Here is a 25139-nt window from a genome sequence, read left to right as displayed (position 1 = left end):
TTCACTCTGCAGCGGAGTGTGCGCTGATATGAAACTTCCTGGCAGATTAAAACTGTGTGCCCGGCCGAGACTCGAACTCGGGACCTTTGCCTTTCGCGGGCAAGTGCTCTACAGTTTTGTCATGCATTCTACCTTTTAACCCCCCCTCCCTGCCCTATTGTACTGACAACCCACCATTTTCTAGGGAAAAAGTAAACTTTCTTATGACTAATTTCCTTTTAATGGAATAAAAAACCTGACCTGTCTTTGCCTGGAGACACCTGAATGCTTCTTAAAGTAAATCACTCACTGTTGGACAAAGATCGGTACATACACTGCTCGGAATTGTAATTAGACAAAAATTAACTAAAAATGTTATTGAGAGTGACCCCATACCTGCCTCCATAGCTGTGGTTGCTAACTATGTCATTGTGATGACCTTGACCCAGAGGAAGTTGGCTCAACTGCCTGGTGGGTGAAATTTTAACTGCCAGTTGCCTGGCAGGCAAGGGGAGAAGAGGTGTTGGCATAAAGCTTCTGATCACCATTCTTTGCTCCAATGTCCTGGATTAAATTCACATGCTCTCTGCAGTGGCTCATGAAGTGAGGGCATGTTACACTGTTGATAGTGATTCATTGGTCAGATGGGGATATTAAGATTGGCGACCCTCTTGGTGCTTTTTGAGAGAAGCAAGCTACGAGACAGTGTCAGGTTTCACTCCCTCCCTTCTCTCATTATCTCCAACACAAACATGACACCACACTACAAATGCACACCATTCACTATCACTTACACATACCAGTTACACTTACTTAACAGCTCTCATACTTCACTAAGAAATAGTGCTTGGAGGTGCAAGGGATAGGAAAAAAACCTTCCTACTCAGACAGATGAACATCACTTTGGGGTTTCCCAGCCCTTTATGCCATACACATTTATTTTGCTTTGCTGTGCTTTGCTTTACTTTACTTACTGACGACATGTCATCCACAAAATAAATACTTCATTTAACGAAACTTAGTTTTACACTTTAACTTTACTTACATATGTGCTCAAATTATTTACCATCGAGTGCAATGCACATTTGCAATCACAGTTTGAGAGCTAGACAAACAGGTGAAAGTACATTAGATGATATGCTGTTCATTACATGCTGTGGTGATTCTACAATGCTTCATGAGAGACTGCATCTTTCAGTGCTCCCCCATACAAAGGAATCAAGAGGAGTCAAATCAAGAGACCTCACCAGCCACTGTACAGCAGCATTCTGTTTTATTCAGTGGTCGGGAAACTTTTCATTCAGTATTTGTGTCGCAACACAGGAAGAGTGAGCTGGGCAGCTGTCGTGCTGGAATCACATACACTGTCGTTTATCCAGTGGTACCTCTTCTAGAGCAATAGATGGAATATTTGTATGAAAGTGTGGATACTTATTTCCAATTAGCATCCCTGGGATGAAATAAGGTCCCACAACAGATGCTTCACGGTCATTGTTGTTGTACCTGACAAAGCCAGCTTGGATTTTCAGCTGCACATTCACATTACCGTGGTTAGTGAATGTTGCTTTGTTGATTATGAGCACACACTGGAAAAATGCAGCACCATCTCCCAAGCAATGCAAAGCAAACCAATAAAATTCTATATGCCTTTTGAAATCACATTTTCCAAGTGCCTGATGTAGTAACAGATCATAAGGGTGGAATTTATGCTGATGCAAAATGTGAATGACAGTCCTCTGGCTGAGTCCACATTCTTTGGCATTATGTCTTGTGCCACCATTCACCATATAAAATTAGTTTGTTTAACTTTTCTCCTCATCGGTGTACATCTCTGCATGCCAGTAGTGTTGAAGCAGAGATGACTTGTCAATAGACGGCACAGTTCCTGCCAGTCTTACTGTGCAGACAAGTAAACATTCAAAAAGCTCGATATAACAATGTAGCCAGGCATGAGAATATTTACAATGCACTAGCCGATTCAGACCGACTTGCGTTTCTATTTTAGAATATTTTTTGAATTTTTTTGCCAAGTGTCTCAATTTCAACATTAACAAGAGTCACTGTACTCATATTTTCAAGAGCTTTCAGATGCCATTAAAAATGCACCATTCTATTGCTTAAATATCTCAATTGATACAAGAGATATGGCTCTTTACCACATAACAAGTACATGCTCCTTAGGATACTATTTTCTGCCGAAAACCTTGTTTCAGCACGTGGAACGTCCATGAAATAAATTTGGTGTTATGTCTTACATGATTCACCCTGAATATGTAAATCAACATGTGAAATGAAAATGCTACACTTGCATACCAAAGTTGAATACTTCAGTCCCAGATTATCACAGACAAAATATCAATCATCTGTTATCATAAATGGAGCAAGTCTTCCATTTGGGGCAGCTGACAATGCATTCTGCAGGTGAGAGACCTTTTGCTTCTTTGCTGCTGTTTCCATTTTGCACAATGCTGGTCAGTTATTTTGGTTTGCAGTTAAAACTGTGTACTTTTTCTGTTCCATTATGTAACTGAAATAGTCATCTGCGTACCATTTTGCTGCTTCTCTTGTAATGTCCAGACATCTTAACATACCAAATCACTGTGTGTCACCCTTAAACTTAGTAAATTAATAAATTTTAATTAAGATGTTGAATATAATTCTGAAACACGATTATTTCTTTACTTGCGTGAGATATGAGACTGTCAAGCATTTATCAATTAACTTTCTATAATTTCGAGAGAGAGAGAGAGAGAGAGAGAGAGAGAGAGAGAGAGAGAGAGAGAGTGCTGGGAACATTTTTCATGCAATATGTATAAACAGAATGATCGAGAGTAAAGAACAACAATTTCAAGGTAGAGGCTTGCTGAAGATCTCTGATGATAAAAATGAACTTTTGCAGCTAGATGATACTCTTCAGCAGCTACAACAACAACAACAACAACAACAACAAATGCTGATGAGCTGATAGCCAGCAACCATTAACCCATTAGTCACATAATAACCTTCATTTAAGTTTGAAATTGATATAGATTTTTTAAACATTTTTTCTACATATGCTGCAGCAAGTAGTGATGGCTCAAGAGTCAAATTCAGAATATATGTAACACTGATATTAGAAAACAGCACGGTTCAGACGTCATAAAACAAAGGATATTATACTGTTGCATAAAAATTAATCACACATGAAACAGAATGTGCATAACAATTTGTTTTATTGAAACTGCAAATACAGTATACAAAGGTAAACAACAAGTCAGTCTACAGCAGAGCTGATCAATACTGAATTGGGCACCAACAGCTGAATTATAGATACTATACAAACATCACTTCTGAGCAGAACTTCTCAATGAGGAATCCATATAACACAAAAAAAATCTTACATGAACCAGCAAATTGCAATTTGGAGGGTAGGGGTATAATATTTTATACATGTTAACTATTACAGTTCTTCCGATATCTATATGCAAGGGCACACTGGAAAGTAATGCCTCTGAATTTTTGTGAAAACTCAAAGCTTTTTAAATAAAATAAATGTTATTAACACACTAAATCTATTTTCCATGTCTACATATTTGCACCCCACTGCTGCAACAGGGCTTTGAATTGCAATGTGTAACTTAACTATGTAGGTGCATGAGAAACAGCATGCTGTAAAAAAAGGAAGGAAGGAAGGAAGGAAGGAAGGAAGATTGAGTTTAATGTTCCATCAACACTGAGGTCATTAGAGAAGGAACACAAGCTTGGATTGTGTCAAGGATGGGGAGGGAAAAGGGCTGTGCCCTTTTGAAGGAACTATCCTGGCATTTGACTGGACTGATTTAAGGAAATCACTGAAAATTTAAATCTGGGGGCTTGACCCGGGTTTGAAAAATGCTGCTCCTGAATCCGAGTTCAGTGTGCTAACCACTGTGCCACTTCACTTGATAGCATGCTGTAATCAGTTTTCGAATTTGAAGACTTTGTCCATACATGGAGTACCTCTGCTTCAGCATGACAATGCTAGATCTCACACAAGCACTGTGAAACCTGCAACAATCTGAAACTTGCATTCACTTTCATTGATTATTCTCCATACAGTTCCACCTTTGCCCCATCTGATTTTCACATGTTTCCAGAACTTAAAAGAACACCTTCAAGGAGTTCACTTTGCTAGTAGAGAAGTGGTGCAAGCACAGGTGGAGTTACTGCTCTATCAACTGACATTCTACAATGATGCTATCAACAAACTGATCTCATGTCGGAAGAAGTGTTAATTGCTGAGATGAACATGTTGAGAAATAAATATGTAGACATGAAGAATAAAGATACAGCATGTTAACAAAATTTGTTTTATTTGAAAAGCCGTAATTTTCACAGATGAAATTTTGAGGCATTACTTTTCAGCACGCCCTCTTAATTTTGTATTGTCTAATGAATGAGGAATTAATAGTCACTCATGGAGGTTATGTAAGTATCACAATTCATCTTCTAATGAAACACCACAACCCTCCTCCTCCTCCTTCTTCTTCTTCTTGTTCTTTTTTTTTACATACAGTAATAGGCTCATTAAACATTGGTTAAAAAATAACAATAACTTTTGACAATAATTCTTTGTTACTATTTCTAATGTTGCTACTATCTTTAAACTCACGCACGCACGCACGCACACACACACACACGAATTTATAGTTAAATAATGCTTTCAAAATTTGTATAATTCCAATATCTAATTTTGATGTATATAACTATGGCAAATAAATACTGAAAACAGTAATTACAACAGCAGTAACAACAGCACAATAAATAATAATAATAATAATAATAATAATAATAATAATATTGCAGTAAATACATTCACGATTATGGCATTTAAATTGATTGTTGGAACAGAATCTGATCATTGTACATGCAAGTTTATACTTTCTCATATTTTTTGACTAAATAAGGACCAATGGAGGAAACGTTAAGTCAAACTTCAGTTAACTGGACACAACACACCACACAACACCCTGTAATTGTATACAAGATGGGGAACTTCAGAAGGCACTCTCGCAGGATAATACAACACTACAAAAGTTAATGTAGAAAATGTACGATACATGATTGGACAGTTTTGTAAAATATAATTCAAAGTAAACAAGATCCCATTGCATAAAAAAGGTACAAATTTTCAGTTGTCAGTCAGTCTACAGTACCCATAAGAAGCTATGTGCAACCACTATCCTCACATACATACTATAAATGAAGTTAATAAATTAGAAGAAACGAAATGAACACACTTAACATGCGGACAAGAATAATGCCATGTAGAAAGAACATGGAGGATGGTGCATACAACTTTACTCAGTAAAGCCAAGTGGCAGAGCTAACAACAAAACCATTGTGAACAGACAAATTGAAAATAATAACTCTACAGAATAAATGACGTAGATGAAGGAAAACCAATAATCTATGGATAGAACAAAGTTACAACATACGAGGAGAAAAAACAGAAAAGGAAAAAATTTTAAAGACAGACAAAAATTATTTTTTGTAATACTGCTAACACATTATCTGCAAAGACATAATTTAGAACACCAATTATTATCTCTCCGTTTGGCCTCTACATAGATTCACAATGAGTGAAACAATACATAATAAACTAAATGAGATTTTCCTCAAAGAATACATCAGAGATAGGTGGTGACATGAATAAAATTATGAGTTGGTAAAATTTGTGCCCACTGTGAATTGTGAAACTTAATTTCACCAGCTTTAACTGGGTTGCCAATTCTTGTCCTGCTGCCACAATACTGTAGTAAACTTTCACTCATCTTTAATGTATTTGATACAATACTGGAAGTAGGCTCTTAAACAAAACACTGAAATTAGTATAATGAAATAATGTAATAAATTATAGTAGTACCAGATAACTTCCTAATTTTCTAGAAAGTAAGTTAATGAACACAAGAATGACCACATTAAGTTTTCTTACATAATGAAAACTGGGCAGTAGATTCACCACAGTGCAAGGAGAATGAAAACTACTGTAAGTATATTACACAAAGTCCTTAATCTGAAATGCACTCCAGCTTTTTCTTGCCTATTAATTACTACACACTATTATTTGTGTGCACTACACTTAAAAAAACGTTGTAAGCATACTAGGGTCTTCACAGCATTCAATAGGACATGCAGTTCTGTTCATTCGACTAGTATCCTGTAACAGTTAAGCAAGCATAATTAAAAATTACAGCAAAAATGTTTAATGTTGATACTTACATGGTATGATTTCAGTTCAAGAATCATTTTTTGTTGTACTCTGACCTCTTAGACATATCACTCAACCAGTACAGAGCAGAACTCAAGAATGTAATGAACATTTTTACACAGCAGTAAATCTATGTTTGTTTTTTTCAGTGAAAGTTATAGCCATGGGCACAACATAAATGAAGTACCTCCAAATTAATTTTAGAACATCAGATAGGTTTTTTTGGGGGGGGGGGGTGGAGAGGGGGGGCTGGTAGAGGTAGAATATGAGTATTTTCTTAGTATTAACCAAATAAAGAATATTTTTACAGCACAATTATTATAACCAAGATGGTAGAATGCTTATAATTAATTACAAATCAAATTTAATGTCCTATAAAGCCCAGAAGATGGGAAGACGCCTTTTATAATATCCAGGAGGTTATCATAAATTGCAGGGTCTTCATTGTAATTACTGTCTTTGAATAAAAGTTCATTTTTGTTTGTTTCATTGTTTACTACATTCAATAATTTTTTGTACTACAATGGAGCAATTCTTTTGAGGTGTGGTCCAAATTTAACTGAGATATGTTACTTGACAGTGGCACATCATGCCGAAGTTGCTTTGCTCCTAACATTTTGCACAACAGTGTATTTTCCGTTGAATTCAGCACTGGGCAAATGGACTTTGCACTTCTTGGAAATGTAACTTAACCTGATTAGGGCTTTGACACAAAAGGATTACTGTAGGACATTGCAGAAGTGATGGTCAATATTTAGGTACATGCCAGGAATATCATTTGGAGCAAAACATTCAACGTGGGCTCTAAAATGCATACCTTATGAACTATGAGCGATTCTTGATCTTTGATTCTGTGAAAAAAATTTCTTCTACTGCAAGCTCTTTGCTTTCCATATTTTGGGAAGTGGAAGTATGGACCAAAACAAGCAAAAAATGTCCAGTAACCATGTGCTCTAAAATGTTTACTGGACTTCTTTTTTCTTGTTTTGGTCCCTCCTACCACTTCCCAAAATATAAAGCAAAGAGCTTGCAGTAGAAGAAATTTGTTTCATAGAAATGAGGATCAAGAATTGCTCTCTTAAGGTATGCACTTTTAGAGCCCATGTTTAAATGAATTTTTTGTTTTGAATAATCATTCCTGTCATATCCCTGAATATTGACCATCATTTTCGAAACACCCTGTATACATTATATATTTGCCATAGCTACTGTGGAACATTCTACTTCTCACCAAATGGTTGGATTTTTGTTTGGTTTCTTTTATATTTTCTCCAACGGGATTGTTTCAAGTCCTGCATCTATTTTAGTTTGATGAATACTTTATAATTGCCCTCCATATTGTGGCACGTTCTTAGGCAGCAAATTAGGTACTGAGCCCATATCTCTTAGTCCTCCTGTTGTGCTTCTGTGATTCTCAGTTTTCCACTTATCTCCACTTCACTGTCTGATGTATAAGTTATTCCCGGTTTAATTTCAGTTAGGAGGTGATATGACCCAATTGTGTCACATTGATCTGTCCATTGGGCTAAAGTAGACAAATCCAGAGAGTATATGGTTAGGTATACCACTGTTTTTCTTCTATATTGGGTATATACTATAGTAGATAACAACATAAACAATCAATTGACGCCTTTAAGCTCTCATGTTTTCAAATCTAATCCGATGCAGTCCCCAACAATTAGTCTTTCCTTTTCATCCCGTACGGTAAGTCTCCTGTGATCCGTGGTTTTGGCTGACTTTCCCGAAATCTACCCCTTTTCCTAGGTCTCTCCAGTCCTTTTCCTTTACCCTTCTTCCTTCCCCTTCAGCATTTCTGCCTGAAGAATGAGCTCCAAAAGCTTGCCGATTACAATCGTCTATTATGTGTGTTTTCTGCCGCCACTTGGTGAGTAGATTCTTTATCTATCCAATTAAATAATTTTAATATAATAGAGGGAAACATTCCACGTGGGAAAAATTTATCTAAAAACAAAGATGATGTGACTTACCAAACGAAAGCGCTGGCAGGTCGACCTGCCAGCGCTTTCGTTTGGTAAGTCACATCATCTTTGTTTTTTGATCAATTAAATAATGTTGTCAATAATTGATTGTTTTCATTGTTACATTATAATAAACTGTATTCTAGACTTAATAAAATTTACTGTCTCAGTCATCATGTGGTGGTCTCTCATGGGAGAAGAAAACATTGGCAATGAGTAGGATTGTATCTTCATGTGATTTTTCATTGTGCAGTTGCTTTTAGCATTTTGCTTGGCATGGAGTCTCTCATTCAAACACTGGTGCAGCAACAGAAAGAAATCACAGTCATGCAATGAACTTTGCTGGCACTGCTCTCCAACAATTTATCTCCGGCTCCATTTCCTGCTCAAGTCCTGCTGTTCAAAAAGGCAGCAAAAGACCAGGAGGTGTACGAACACTGTCTGCAGCAGCATTTTCACATCTTCCACATTATAGATAAGAATGTATGTCATGCAATGTTTTTGTCATGGATTTCTGCTGCCTAGTATTAGGTGTTGTGACAATTGGCTCAATTACAAGGACCTTCCTCATTATCATTTGACACCTTATGTTCATTGTCTTCCTATTTATTGCTGCTGCATGCAAGTTGTCCTATTGTGCTTGGGCTACAACTGTCAACAGCCTTAGTCGCAAGTGCCATTTTGACATGGACAAGTCATAATAGTAACAGAGGCCCTCCATCGAATAGGTTGTGTCAATTGCCCAGTCGTACAAGGTCTGACAAGCTGCTGGTCAGCAACTGGAAGCATGGTGCAATGGCGTAGCAGTGTAGGATGGTCCAGCTGCATCCACTGCATCTGAAAAAGACCATGAAGGGGCAAGCCAGCTGATCCAGCGGCTCCTGCACAGGGCATATAAGGTGTTTTGACCACCACTCCCTGTTGTCATGTGCACTGTATTATTCCAGGCATGACAGGAGTGTCCCCAGCATTGGGATGTCTGTCATATGTCAGAAAAAATGCCACACTATGGAGTCTGCCACTGAACAGCACACAAGGCAGCAACTGAGACCATGGATATGGATATTTAGGTAGTGTCATTGTCAGGGCTGGTTCCCAGTGATGATTCCAACAAATTTTTTATCAAAGTTTTGGTGCTCCCACAACAGCTGTACCTGCAGGTGGACACTAGCATGGCAGTTTCCTTGCTTAATGCCCAGTCATAGTCTGACCTCGGCCCTCCACAGCTGGCAACGAGTGAAAAATGTGTACTGGACTGGAATTTGAACCACTGCACCACCCAGACACAATGTTCACTGCAACTGCGTGCACTATCTCAGTAAGCCCCTCGGCCCACCAACATTCCCACCAAGTGCCACATATCCCCAGTCCCCATCCATCTCTTCTTTGCCCACTCTGATTCATGCAGGTCAGACAAACAGCAGACAGGGTTCAAATCTCAATCTATTTTCACTTCACTCATTTTCACTTATCACCACTGACTCCGCATGAAGTCCAGATGCAGATGACACCATGAATTCCTTTCTTGTCCCCTCCACCTTCAGTTTACATACTATGTATCACAGCTACGGCTTCTGTGTGGTATCTGTTCATTCAGACATGTCCAAAAGAAAGAAGAGCTACTGCCAAACTGTAGACCACCCACTGGCACAACATGCAGCTGAACAGAATATGCTTGATTTCAATGGCTGCTTCACACAACCCGGGCCATCTGTATCATCCACTCCACCACTAGCTTTCCTGAACTGCACAGATAGGACTTATCCTTACAACATATTTTCTGTTCCCAAAATCATCCCAGCCTCAACCTATGGTAACCTACTGTCCCCACACTCTCCACTCAACAGCGTCCACCCTGTGTCAGCTGTCACCTCCCTATTCCCTCACTCATTTTTTGCTGTCCTCTGACGTCATACACAAATATTTTAACATTCTCCCTTCCCTGATCTGATCCTCTCCTTTATAGCAACCTCCCCACCCTGCCCTACAGCCTACCAACACTGAGTCTGGTGGCAGTCTTGTCATGCCTCCATCCAGTCCTTGCACACTCTGCCAGGCAGCCCTCTCCTCTCCCCCACCCCTACCTTGCTATCCATTTCCCTTTCCTGCCCCTCCAGATTGCTGCTGTTGTTCAACATGACAGTTGCATTCCAATCCAAGTTGCCAGAGATGGCAGTTGTGCACGCACGTGTGCACATGAGTAGGTTTCCTTTCTGAAGGATGCCTTGGCTGATATCTAAATGTGTAAAGTCTTCTTCATTGCCCCCCATCTGCATTGTTAATATTCCAAAATGGTGTTTCCTTTGTTTAACTTCAATGATGATCATTTTAACACAAATTCATAAGAAGGTGGGAATATGACTAGCATCTTCTCATTCCCCGAGGTTTTAAACTTCATGGTCTTTTGCATGAGTTTTTTGTCTGGACTGTCTTACTAGATAGTTGTTCGAAGGAACTGGTGGTAAGATCTGTTCAGCTTTCAGGAAGAGTTCAGCAAATCAGCCACACCTTTCACATATTAAGATTTTATGGATCTTTTTAGGGTGCAAATGTAACACTTAAAATTAAATTAAAAAACACGTACAAAAATTTCTATCAAACTTTTGACTACAAATTTGTTAATGTTGTGTCAAAAAAACAACGAAAAAGTAACAAAGACACATGTAATTAAAATGTAAATTAACTGTTTACAAAATGCATTTCTCTAACTTTTAAATTAGTAACTTACTGCTAGCTAATTTCTGCTTACATAACACTTTTAACCATATTTTACAGTAACAAATCATGTATTAAAATTCTCGAAGATTTGTAAATGTTCCAACTATACACTCGTCTAAAAAGGTGTTAAACTGTCTGCTGTTCAAAATGGCTCTAAGTACTATGGGACTTAACATCTGAGGTCATCGGTCCCCTAGACTTAGAACTACTTGAACCTAAGTAACCTAAGGACATCACACACATCCTTGCCCGAGGCAGGATTCGAAGCTGTGAATGTAGCAGCAGCACGGTTTCGGACTGAAGCACCTAGAACCTCTTGGCCACAGCTGTCTGTTGTTGAATGTCTGTTTATACCATGGTAGAAGTGCTTGCCAAGTTAGTCTGTACCTCATCTTTGCCGAGTTGAAGTCTGTGTTTGGCAGATTGTGCTAACATCAAAATTGTGTTAAACTGTGAACTTATTTGACTAGTGGAATTGGATACAATAACTGATGAGTAATATAAAACAGATGTACAGCTGTTAACACAATTTGCAAATATCCTGCAAATGACAATTTCTGTTCCTGCAGTTTAGCACACTTTTAAAACTCTTCCCAGTTGTGCATTTACCATTCGAATGTCTGATGTAAATTTGCAATTGCTCCAAATTTTCTTTTCAAACTCTACTTACCAATATTTATTATATTTGTTATTTTGTGAATTTTTAAGTGGTAGGATAAAAATGATCCTGGGTTTAAAGGGACTAAACTACTGTGCTATCAGTCCCATGATTAACAGGAAAACAAAGTAAAAGGACACAAAATGAGAAACGGTAAATGTTAGCACCAAGGACTGCGACCATGTCATCGTGGTTGAAAACTTATGCAACAGTGATTTTACATAGTTAAAAGTGAGATCAGACCCAGGCAGTTAAAGACTAGCTATGAAAGGTCATCACAGACCATGAAAGGTCATCACAGTCACAACTAACTGAGGCAAGAAACTAGAATGAATTGAGAAAATGCAGACTGTATGGACTAGAGAGCTAATTCACTTGTTCAGTTAGATAAATAAAATGCAGACATAAAGTTTCAAAATGTATTGGAGTACCCAGGGAGAAAGATACTTGAGGCCACTTGGGACACACACCGCAGTGAGAAGCACCCCCCACCACCACCACATCTGTGACACTGAACGTGGAAGTGGATTGAACTGTCATGAAATCTGCTTTCTGTTAGGACTCTTAACAGCTAACCCAACGTCCACACGTATCTGAGATAATGAGACAGACAGATTAATTGCCCATCCTAGATCAGCCAGAGTATGATGGCATTTTTCCGAGAGGCCAGGAGAGGTGTATGCCACACTTTGGTGCCAGTTCTCATGTTCGAGTTTGTCTCCTGTGGTCACTTTTGCAACGAGTTGAATTCCCAGAATAACCTCATGGCACAGTGTCCAGATGAATTTTATGAGCTGTGGAGTTCAACTAACAGGTCTTGGATTATAGTGAGCAACAGGTTTTTGGGGTATCACCAAGATATGTCTTGTAAGCAGCTCACCCAGTCTCTACAAACCAGGAAGTCCTTTGTGACAAGAAATTTTATGTTCTGCAGAGCCTGTGACATGGTAACAAACTCTGTAGTATTTATACTGCATGCACTTGGCAAAGAATACTTCTCATGGCCCTTGCATGTGCAAAAGCAAAACCTGTCACAGACTTATGATCCATTGTTGTTGGTGCACGTTGTACTTCAGCCGACATGGAGAACCAAACAGAACAGGCATCTGAAAATGGTGGGGTCAGCATATTTCTTAGGTCACAAAAGAGGTCCACCTGAATTGTAGGACTGGATACATACCACAAGAAGTGCCGAGAGGGAACTTTTGAAACTCAGATGAGAGCGCAGTTTGAGGTCCTTGCCTGGAACTTCCAATCATATCCCAGCTGGTCTACCCATTTTTGGATGATTCATTAACAGTCTGGTTGTGAAACAGAGTTGCGTACCACAGATGAGTAGGGACTAAATAGCTCATCGAGAGTTTCTAGTATCTGACCTTCAGTTGTGGGACACCAGCTTTGACCAGGAGGCTGTCTACAGGGCTTGTACAGAAGGCTCCAGCTGCACATCAGTTGGGGGGGACTAGGTGTAACAAGTTCAGTACTGATGGTGCTGTTGACCTAAAGGCAACACATACATAGTCTGCTGGAATAAAATCAAAAGTTTCTAAAATCACAGAACTATGTGCTCTATGTGCCAGGAGGTGCTGCTGAGAAATCTGAAGGTATGAAGCTTCCTCACACAATTTGCCTTGAGCTGGCATACATGTTGTAGCTTACTCTCACAAAAGTTTCAAAGTTTCCGTGACTTCAAGAAATTGGTTATCGAGAAATTTCTGGGCCCATATGTACAGTCCTGAGTTGACAAAAGTGTAAGATATGAGTTTTCGTGGGAGAAAATCGAAATCCAGGATTCACAACCCAATTATGTTCATTCTGTATGGCCCCCTGATGCTGGTACTTTGCAGTGCACAATGACAGAGCTGTAATGCAGGCAAAGGCAATCCACACACAGTCACGATATTTAATGACTACAATGTCAAACAGGGTTATGTTCAGAGATGATCCCAGACAAATCCCAGTTTCCTGTATGTACTGGCTGCTGAGGGTCAAACCTATACAGACGTGATATTGGAGGGATACAAAATTCCGGATAAAAATAGGCAAGCAGCTCCAAAAGCCCCTCTCATGTAGTGTATGAATGATATGATGTGCTAAGCAGTATCATACACCTTCTATAGACCAAAAAACATGGCAATCAGTTGCTGGTGATTTGCGCAAGCATGTGTACTTCGTATTCCAGGTAATACAGTTGGTCTATGGTGAAGTGGAATGCCGAAAGCTACTCTGAATCTGCAATAATGTCCTATTGCTTCCAAGCTCCAAAACAGTTTAGTCTATTCATAAGAGAGACTGATCAATAATTAATCACAATTAACCATCTTCTCATAGTTTCAGGACAGGAGTGGTAATACCTTTCATCTAGTGGAACAGAAACTCCCCTTCCCACCAAATATGATAGCAAAAACCTGAGGATGTGCATTGTGCTGTTGTAGCATAAGCATTTGATTATAGATTTCAGGTCCAGGTACTGTCTTTTGACAAAATGCTGAAGTGCTGTGGAATTCTCGTTCACTAAATGGAACATTATACGATTCAAAACCTTGAGCATGGAAGGATAAGTAGTTTCGCTCCACTAGGCATTTCTGGATCAGGAAATTAGGATGGTAGTTAGTAGTTAGTGCATGTGGACACTTTTGGTGAGGTGTGCTGCAAACAATTTCAGCCATGACCACAGGATCAGTGCAGATGTTATGTTACCACCAAGGGAAATGCCATGAACTGCTGTGAACATTAGGTGGCCACAAGGGGGGGTGGGGGGTGGTGGTTTAGTCGATACTTGAGACGGTGGCAGTGTGGACTCCAACAGATGATAAACACTGGTCCAAACACTCCTACTTCGATCTTCTTTATTAAGAACAGTGCTTTCATTCGAAGTATCTTGAATGCTATTAAAGGTTCCGTGCATGGATGGTATTTGAGTCGCCGGGAGTGCCCTTCAATGCTATCCAATAGCTGCAGCTATTTCCTCAGACCATAAGGAACTGATGTCTATCTAGAAGAGCCCAAAAGATAAGGTATTGTTTCTCCCATAGCATGTATAATCCTGTCACCATCATCTTGTACTACTACAATATCCTTCTCTTGCCTGGTTTTAAACGTTGCTTTGGAAGTGAAAGATTGCCAATTTGTTTTCCTAAGTGACCAACATGGTGCATTTTCCAGTGGTCAATGGGTCAAGAAAGAGGTCACCATGGATGCCCCACTGACTTAAGGGTAGGATGCTCATGCTACAGACTGTAGTATCTATGGCACATACGTTCCACGAACCGTGCTGAAATGTGTTGCAGCTTCGCTCTTGAGATAGCCTACTTCCAGTTTCTGAAATTAGCGGCTCTATTACTTGGGCCCTGCTAGATTTGGTTTGGCTGCCCCACAGAAGATTCTGGGTATTGAAGTCCCGTAGTAGAATGAAGGGTGGAGGCAGCTGTTCACTAGCTCCACCAGCTCTGGGTGTGATATAGACCTGTCTGGAGGTAGATACATATTATATGCTGTTGACCGATAGCCATGTGCAGCCACGACATCTAATGAAGCTATTAGTGGCACCTGGTCACTGAAAGTATCAGATTGAATGAGTGTGCAAACTCCTCCAAATGCCAATGTTAATATGATTTGTACTGTAGGATTTTTAATTTTTAACAGTAGGGAGTTAGGTTTCTGAGCATGTGCCTGCTGAAATGCCACAACAACTGTAGAATAAGTAGCCATTAATTGACGGATTTTGGCGGATGGTGATGGTAGCCATTTAATTTCCATTGAAGGAACATCAGATTGGGAACTGAGAAAGAAGCAAAGGAAAAACAAGAGTACAAATTATTTTACAAATTACTTTCCTGCTGAATCAACCTACGGTGTGGGGGGTTCGAGCAAAGCAGCAGAGTTCAATTTATCCTTAACATCTCTGAGATTTCAGTTTCTGGGAAGATTTTCTTGTCTTGACTTATGGGAAATATATGACCTGCATCCTGTGGCTCTGTTGGCTACTGGATAGTGGTAGACAGTTGGTCTGTCGTGCCCTGGGGGCCTTGGCATCTTGTCAAGTGCCCCACTCCCTGATTATGCCGGAGGACGAGGCATCTCCAAGGTGCCTGATGGAGTGGTTACCACTGGTGCTGTGGAGGAGGGCTGTTTGTTTTGTTTTAGGGCACAAAAACAACTAGGGTCATACACACCCATGTCAAAACTGCAAAAATATGAAGGCAAAGAGAGGAGTAAAAATGAATACACGTTAATTCTAATCAATGGATGACGAGACAGCTAAAAACAGGGATATGGTGAAAGGTCTGTAAAATATGCCATAGAGAAACAGAGATCCAGAAATGAACATAACACAGTCGGCAGCCTGTGTGTTGTTCACTAAAATGGCCAATAACTCGGACAGCAAACACAAATGGGAACATAAGTGGATGAAAGAAGTGCATTTCTTCAGGAAATGGTGAACAGTTAAAAGTTGGACGGAATGTGCATAAAGAAACCGGGAAGCACCACTTAAATGGCGATGTCTAAAAAGGCAGTGGCCAATACGCAACCTAGCTAAAATGACCTCTTCGCGGTGAGCGGACCGAGAGGAGGTCGTCCAAGCTGCTAGGAGAGGCTTAATGACCCGGAGCTTGTTCCCATGAAGGACAAACCACTTGTGAAGCCAAAGTGACACAACCTGTGGACAGATGGCAACAGGGAGTTCATCGGAGGGAATGCAAGAACTAGAGCAGGCTGAGATACAAGGAATGTAGCCTTAGCGGCAGCATCAGCAGCCTTGTTTCCCGTCAGACCGACATGACCAGGAACCCACATAAACATCATAATGGCTCCATCAGGAGTGAGCAAGTGACAGGTTTCCTGGACCTGTTGCACTAAGGGATCGATGGTGTACAGCACACAGAGGCTCTGAAGTGCACTGAGACAGTCTGATCAGATGACATAACTGAAAAGCTAGTGTCACCGGATGTACTGCGTGGCCTGATACAGGGCAAAGAGCTGCAAGTGTCACCGGATGTACTGCGTGGCCTGATACAGGGCAAAGAGCTCTGCTGTAAATACGGAGCAGTGTTTCAGAAGCCAATACCGAAAAACATTGGTGCCAATGATGAAGGGACACCCTACACCACAGTCAGTCCAAGAGCCATCAGTGTATACAAAGGTACTATCGCGAAGTTCTATGCAAAGGTAATGAAACTGAAGGTGACAGAAGCTGGAGTAGTGTCCTTAGGAATGAAGGTCAAAGTGAACATGGGCTGCTGCACGAAGCCACGGCAATGAAGGTTCACACCACCAGGAAAGTTGCAGGGAATGTGAAGTTAAGTTGCCACAACAGGAGCTGGAAGTGAATTCCAGGAGGTAACAGAAGAGGGATACGCCCCATACTGGCAATCAAAGGAGTCATCGAAGAAAGCATAGGATGGTTGGGCATGCATGGCAGCCAAACGGCATGCACATCTACTGAGGTGAAACTCACAGCGGTTTGTTTGTTTTGCTTTGCTTTAGGGTGCAAAAAACAACTGGGGTCATACGTACACAATTCAAAACTATAGAACACGAACATAGAGAGGAGTTAAACGACTATACGTCAGTCCCAATAGACAGAATAGGAGACATATAAAAACAGGCACATGGAAAAAGGGCTACAAAAAGATAATACAGCAAACGGAGGTCTAAAACTAAAAATTAAATTGGCCTTTGCCATTTGCTTCGGCGGATAAAAAGTAAAACACGGTCGACAGCCTGTGCATCATCCACTAAAACGGCTGATAAATCAGGTGGCAAACCTAAACTGGAACGTAAATGGTTAAAAAAAAGAGCATTCCGTCAGGAAGTGGCGGACAGTGAAAATTTGGGTGCAATGTGTAAAAAGTGGTGGGGTAGCACCACCTAGCAAATGACGATGGCTAAAAAGGCAGTGCCCAACAGGAAGCAGAGTTAAAATAATCTCCTCCCGGCATGAGGGCCGAGAGGAGGTCGTCCATGGCACTGGGAGAGGCTTTATAAGCAAGAGCTTATTCCCATGAAGGAAGGACTATTGGTGATGTCAAAGGGACACCACCTCCTGACAGATGGCAACACAGAGATCATCAGAGGGAATATAGATACTTGCGGGCTGAGGTATGAGTACTGCAGCCTCGGCAGCAGTGTCAGCAGCATCATTTCCTGGGAGACCAACATGACCAGGATCCCGCACAAACATGACATTGGCTCCACCAAGAACGAGCGTCAGTTTTCCAGGACCCACTTCAATAAGGGATGGGCAGTGTACAGTGCACATAGACTTTGAAGGGTACTGACTGATTCTGAGCAGAGGACAGAATTGGGAATGGGCTGTGTCGCCGGATGTACTTCATGGCCTGATACAAGGCGAAGAGTAGCAAAGAGGACGATGCTCAGGATGGAACCCTGAAGCACACCATTTTCCTGGATAAAGGTGTCTGATGAGGCAGAACCCACATGCACCTTGAAAACTCAGTCTTGTAAAAATGTCCGAAGAAAACACGGCAGGCGCCCATGGAAGCCCCACGTGTAAAGAGTATGGAGGGTACCAGTTCTCCAGCAGGTGTCGTAGGCTTTCTCCAAATCGAAAAACACGGCCACAGTCTGGGATTTCCGCAGAAAACCATTCATGACATGGGTGGGCAAAGTAATGAGATAGTGAACTGCAGAACACTGTGCTCTAAATCCACACTGTGCATGAGCATTCATGAGTAAATGATGAGATTCGAGCCACCAAACCAGCAGGGCATGAACCATACGTTCCATCACCTTGCAAACTCAGCTGGTAAGAGAGATGGGGCGGTAGCTAGAAGGAAGGTTTTTGTCCTTAATGTGCTTAGGTATGGGTGTGATGGTGGCTTCACACCAGCATCCAGGAAATGTGGCCTCTGCCCAGATGCAGTTGTATGTCTTAAGCAGAATGTGCTTGCCCACAAGAGAAAGTTGCTGCAACATCTGAATGCGGATGGTGTCTCGTGCTGGGGCGGAGATCGGGATGAACTGAGAGCATGATCTAGCTCCCTCATGGTAAAGGCAACTGCATTGTAGCACCCACAATTCAAAGAAGAGAAAGATATAACCCAAGCCTCCTCTGCTCGTTTCCAATGGAGGAAGGCAGATTGATAGTGGGTAGAGCTCCTGACTTGCACAAAATGGTGGTCCACATGTTGAAAATAACAATAGTGTCACAATGACATCATCAGTGACTGTCAGGCCAGAAATTGGGGAATGGATCTTCGTTCCAGAGAGCCTTCGGAGGTTGGTTCACATAAAAGAGGAAGGTGTGGAACTGTTAAAAGAACTAGTGAATGAAATACAGCTAGCTCTTTTGCTATCCTGAAGAACATGAGGACACTTTGCACGCATCTGTTTATAATGAATGCAGTTTGCCAGCGTAAGGTGGCGGTTAAAAACGTGGAGAGCACGTCTCTGAGCACAAATTGTGTCGCGGCATTCCTCAGTCCACCAAGGGACTGGCACACAATGTGGTAGAGAGGAAGTGCAGGGTATGGAATGTTCTGTAGTAGTAATGATAACACTCGAGGTATGAATTAAAAAATGCCTTCAGTCACAATTTTTCGTGTTTTATTCAGTATACGATGCATATGTTAATGCACGGAATACACCTGCTTCCAAATTCTCCCAATTACTGGACAAAATTCTGGAACAGTACTGTACATTTGATAAATCATACTCAGTTAAGATCACAAAGAAATTAGCAACTAAAATTAAATACATAAATATTCCTGCAGGTGCCATGTTTGCCTCTTTTGATGTAACTAACCTATTTACATATGTACCAACTAAAGAAACAACAGACATAATTTTTGAAAACTTAATAAAACATAAAAAATTGTCAACTGCAGAAATATCAGAAGTCAAGGACATGTTGCAGCTAATATTGTCTCACAATTACTTCACATTCAATGGGAAAGTTTACCAATAGAATGAGGGTCTTGCCATGGGCAGTAGCATATCAAGTTTTCTGGCGGACATATTTCTCAATCATCTAGAAAGTCAGTTCTTTAAAGAAAACAATAGATTCAAAAGTAAAATAATATATTACTGAAGACATGTTGATGATACCTTGCTTCTATTTGATGAAACAAAAGATGAGATCAAAGAACTACTACCAGTATTCAATTCTTTCCACAACAACATAAAATTCACAATAGAACATGAGGACAACAAAAGCATAAATTTCCTGGATCTTAAAATCTCCAACCAGCAACAGAAACATAAGTTCAGCATACAAAGAAAACACACATACACAGACATAACACTGGACAACTCATCATGCCATCCCACCACACAGAAACATGCTGCATTTAGGTTCATGCTACACAGAGTACACTCTCTTGATCTAGAGGGAAACACCCTCAAGAATGATATAGATACAATAAAGAGCATTGCCATAAGCAATGTCTACACAGCTAAAACAACTGACAATTTAGACAGACAAATACACAACAGCAAGATAAGCAAGACAACGAATGACAACACTATGAAAGAAACGAAGATATTCGCCAGTATCCCATACCTGGGCCCCATACCACAAAAAGTAACAGTTTCATTCTCAACTAATAATAAATTAGGAAACTTAATCATCCATAATATAAAATCAAATACACAAACATACAATAACAGTGGCATGTACAAAGTATCATGCCCCAGTTGTCCTGCCTACTATGTACAGAAAACATGCAGAAACTTCAAAACCCGCTTTCAGGAACAGGTAAAAGCTTTCAGGCTCAACCACTTTGAAAAATCAGTCATTGCACAACGTATGTTGGAAATGAGATGTCATCAACAATCTAGAAAACAAGTTGGTAGTATTACATATGAAGCCAATGGTAAGATCTTAAATCTGTCAGAACAACTGTAGATATACCTCCACAAAATCAAACAACCAGAATCAATGTTAAATGAACAAACAGAATTCGCAACATAACATAAAACCTTTTCATGACAGGAATAGGCATTTCATCTCATTCAAGAGAACAAATAAAGCATGTATTAGGATGAATTACACCTGAAGATGGACCCACATGGTCTGAAATGCATCGTATACTGAATAAAACACGAAAAATTATGATTGAAGGAATTTTTAAATTCATACCTCGAGTGTATTGAGTACAGTCACGTTTGAAGCTGAAAAATATGGATAAAATTAAATTAAAAGTAATGACAATGTTTGTGAGATATTCTATCTGTTCATCACAACTAGGGAAATCTTGTTCTTTGAAGGTCGCCAGGGAGGAGTATAGCTCCCAGTTAGCCTTAGGAAGATGCCATTTAGGTGTGCACGCAGATGGGGCAGGAGTTAGCAAATGGATAGCACACGGGAAATGGTTGGTCAAGTAGGTGTCAGAAAGAATGGACCACTCAAGATGAGGGGCTAGCTGGGCAGTGCACAAGGTGAGGTCCAAATGGGAATAGGTGTGTGAGGAGTAGGAAAGGTAAGTGGGTGCTCCAGTGTTAAGGCAGAGGATGTTAAGTTGGTTACGAAGGTCAGCCAAGAGGGCACCTCTCTGGCAGGTCCTGGGAGAACTCCAAAGGGGATGATGTGCATTAAAAGTCACCAAATAGCAAAATTGGGGGAGGTTGCTGTTCAATAAGTTGATGGTACAGACGGAAAAAATCAGGTGGGGAAGGGAAAGGCGAACTGCAACAGCTTGAAGATCGGTAGTCAAGGAGATGGGTTGACTATGAATGTCATCCCATATGAGCAGCATGACATTCCCATGAGAGGGAATGCCAACTTCAGGGGGAAGATTAAAACGAATTGGTAAGAAATGCGAATGCTCAAAGCAGTCGTGAGGGCGCAATTTCATTTCCTGAAAGACAGAGTATAAGGGGACACTGCGATTCTAAAAGCAGCCGTACATCATCTTTGTGGGACCGAAGGCTGCAAATGTTCCTTTGGAGAACAGTCATGATGAGGAAGAGACATATGGGTGTCACCTCAGCAGCACAGGCAGGAGGATCCTGCTCCATGGGGTCCACAAAAGCATCAGCTTGCTTGTAAGGTCAGTATGTGAAGTTCAATGCTGAAAAATAGTTGTTGGTGCGCACAAGCAACACGGAGGCTGGCCGGACTAAAGTATCACATGGTGACACCTTCGAAGAGGATCTTAGAGGTGGTGAAGGAGAAGATCGTTTGCCTTTGGTGTACTTCTTCGAGCCTTCCCGGTTAGATGAAGTCTCGGATGTTGTTCTGCTGGAGGGACGGAGGAAGTCTCATGGGAGTACTCCTGTCCTTTCCAGCCTACCGGTTGTGTAGCTGGTCGCTTCACCCCTTGAGGTGAGAGTTTGACAGCTTGTTACATAGCTGGGCGGGATATGGCAATGCTACTTGACACTGGGCGATTTCACAACCTCAGAGCTGAATCAGAGGTCGCATGTCTACGTGGCCATGTCTTTTGTGGAGCGAGGAGCGAGAGGTAACAAGAACAGAACTATGGGTACCAGATGGGAGAACCCAGGGTTTGTGACTAGCCAGTAATTTGTGAGCGACTGGGTAAGGCACCTTCACCTTTACCTGAATCTCTCGAACAGCCTGCTCATCAAGATACACTGGATAATCCTGAGAGGAGGCGGCATGGCCGCCATTGCAGTTGATAAATCACGGAGAAGGAGGTGGACAATTGCCCTCATGCGCATCCCTACCACAGGTGATACATTTGGCTGAGTGTCAAGATGTTCTAGTGTTGTTGAAATGATGACACTGGTAGCAGCACATCTGGTTCAGAATGTATAGCCAAAGTGTGGTAATTTCATAGCCTGCTTTGAGCTTGGACAGAAGTACCAAAGGTGAGAAAGAGAGTGCGGGTGGGCACTAAGGAGGAATCTACCTTTTTCATTACACGATGGACGGGAATGACACCCTGATCAGAGAGGTAAGATTGTATTTCAGGTTAAATTGTCAAGAAGCCTGGTGTAAATTACACCATGGGAAGAATTCAAAGTTCTATGGGCCTTAACACGAACAGGGTACACATGGAGAAGCGAGGCAGTAAGCACCAGTTGTGCTTGAGAATCAGAAGTGGTCTCCAACAGCAAAGTGCCATTCCGTAAATGAGAGCAGGATTTCACAGGGCCAGCAATTTCCTCTACACTTTTGTGAATAATAAATGGATTTACCGTGACGAAGGACTGACTGTCTTCAGCACGTGAGACCACGACAACTGTGGTGCAGTGGGAAGGGTCTTTGAATCATCAGCCTCATTGCGTTTTGTAGATGTTGAGTGGGAAGATGATTGACTCATCGTGAGGAAATCCCCCATGACTGCCAGCGTCTCCAATGGCATGCTCCTTCCAACTGGGGGCTGCCTCCACAAGGGGGAGCACCTGCCTTAGGTGATTGTTCACACCTCAGGTCATACCTCCTGAACACCTGACAGAGTGACCAATCGGCAATTTCAGAAGGTTACAGCACAGGCAATCATCCCTCCCTGGGCCTGGCCTGTACCAGGGGTTATGTGAACCCTACCTGTCGATCTGGGGCTGGGAATTACACGTAACCCTGTCACCTGTTACACATTAGACGCGTGGGCCAGCCGTAAGGAGTGCACACGGAGGAAGAAGAAGAAGAAGAAGAAGAAGAAGAAGAAGAAGAAGAAGAAAAAGAAGAAGAAAAAGAGGATCCCGAAATGACGAAGTGGAGGAATGAGAGGAGAAGGGAAACAAAGAAAGGAAAAGGGAGCGAAAAACAAAGGTGAAACTGTTCCCTCATCAGTGGCAGAATACAGCACATTCCCAATAATACCCAGACATGTTCCCCAAGGGAGGGTAAAAAGAACAACAAGAGGATAGACATGAACCACGAAAGGGAAAAAGTGCTGCCAAGGCTGGGCTCAGTGGTAGCCAAGTATGAACCTGCCAAAGAGTGGCAAGCCCCCTGGGGAGGTCACGGTGATAGGACAGAGGTCATTCGGCAGCTTCTGCATACAGACACTCAACCAGACTAGTGTAAAAGGTGCTAGTGGCAAAACAGATGCCACAATGGTGGATAGTATTGAGACAGCATAAGAGGGACAGATGTGCAGAGGCATAAATAAAATACCCATGGTCTACATTCGAATGGACAAGGTACCGGAGGGTGGTCTGATGGCACCCCAGGAAATACCATTGAGGACATGTAGAACACTGAGGGACTACATACAGCGGGTTGCCTGGTAAGGTATGTGGAAGGACCAAGAATGTTTCGTATCAATCATGAGCCCCAGGAATTTTGTAGTTTCAATGAATGGAAATGCGACAGGCCCAAGATGTAAGGACGATGGAAGAAATTAATTGCGCTGCCAGAAATTCATACAAATGGTTTTATCAATGGAAAAATGAAATCCATTGTCGATGCTCCATGAGTGAAGACTATCAAGAGGCCACTGAACGAGAAGTGCGTGGAGAACTGCAATAGATGGCAAAATAGTCAACAAAAAGTGAGATGGCAGGAGACAGGCAATTATAGGGTTAATGGCGATAGCAAAGGGGCCAACACTCAAGATGGGACCATGAGGCACACCGTTTTCTTGGATAAAGATGTTCAATGAGGCAGACCCATGCTCAACCTGAAAACTCGGTCTTTTAAAAATTCCTGAAGGAAATGGGGCAGGCAGCCACAGAAGCCCCACGTGTAGAGAGTACGGAGGATACCAACCCTCCAGCAGGCATTGCAGGCGTTCTCCAAATTGAAAAACATGGCCACAGTCTGGGATTTCTGTAGATAACCTTTCATGACATGGGTGGACAAAGTGATGAGATAGTCGACTGCAGAACAGCACGCTCATGATCCACACTGTGCAGCGGTTAGTAATTGGCGAGACTTGAGCCACCATACCAGCTGGGCATGAATCATACGTTCCATCACCTTGTAAACACAGCTGGTGAGAGAAATGGGATGATAGCTAGAAGGAAGGTGTTTGTCCTTACTGGGCTTAGGTATGGGTATAGTGGCTTCATTCCAGTGTTTGGGATTTGTGGCCTCTGCCCAGATGCAGTTGTAAATATTAAGTAGAAAGTGCTCGCCTGCAAGAAAAAGGTGCTACAACATCGGAATGCGAATAGTGTCTGGCCCTGGAAAGGAGGAATGGTATGAAGTGAGAGCATGATCTAGTTCCCTCATGGTAAAGGCGGTATTGTAGCACTCATGATTCTGAGAAGAGAAGGGTATCACCTGAGACGACTCTACTTGCTTCCAATGCAAGAAGACAATATTATAGTGAGAGGAGCTCGAAATCTCTGTAAAATGGCGGCCCAAGGAGTTGGAGATAGCAACAGGCTCCACAATGATATCATCTGCTATTGTCAGGCCCGAAATTCGGGGATGGATCTTGGTCCCAGAGATCCGTTGCATATTGGCCCACATGATGGAAGAGAGAGTGGAACTGTTAAAAGAACTAGTAAATGAAATCCCACTAGCTCTTTTGCTATTCCGAAGAATGCGACAATACTGTGCACACATTTGCTTATAATGAATGCAGTTTGCCATCATAGGATGATGGTTGAAAATGCGGAGATTTTGTCACAACATGTGAACTGCATTGCTGCACACCTCAGTCTGCCGGGACTGGGACATGACATGGTAAGGAGG

The 25139-nt window shown here is 41.5% G+C and overlaps 1 protein-coding gene across 6 annotated transcripts in view; it reads right to left on the bottom strand.

Moving 5' to 3' along the window:
• Window positions 1-3172: 3172 nt before the first annotated feature.
• LOC126481082 (major facilitator superfamily domain-containing protein 10) overlaps window positions 3173-25139 on the bottom strand; it is a 159113-nt gene continuing 137146 nt past the window's right edge. For all 6 annotated transcript variants that reach the window (XM_050104575.1, XM_050104576.1, XM_050104577.1 and 3 more), the window contains one exon: window positions 3173-6157. The gene's annotated coding sequence lies outside the window, so the exon portion shown is untranslated. The remainder of the gene's footprint in view (window positions 6158-25139) is intronic.

The sequence above is a fragment of the Schistocerca serialis genome, chromosome 5 (genome assembly GCF_023864345.2).
Source record: "Schistocerca serialis cubense isolate TAMUIC-IGC-003099 chromosome 5, iqSchSeri2.2, whole genome shotgun sequence".
NCBI classification, from domain to species: domain Eukaryota; kingdom Metazoa; phylum Arthropoda; class Insecta; order Orthoptera; family Acrididae; genus Schistocerca; species Schistocerca serialis.
The sequence above is the reverse complement of the archived record's forward strand: the minus strand, read 5'-3'. Positions and strand labels throughout refer to the sequence as shown.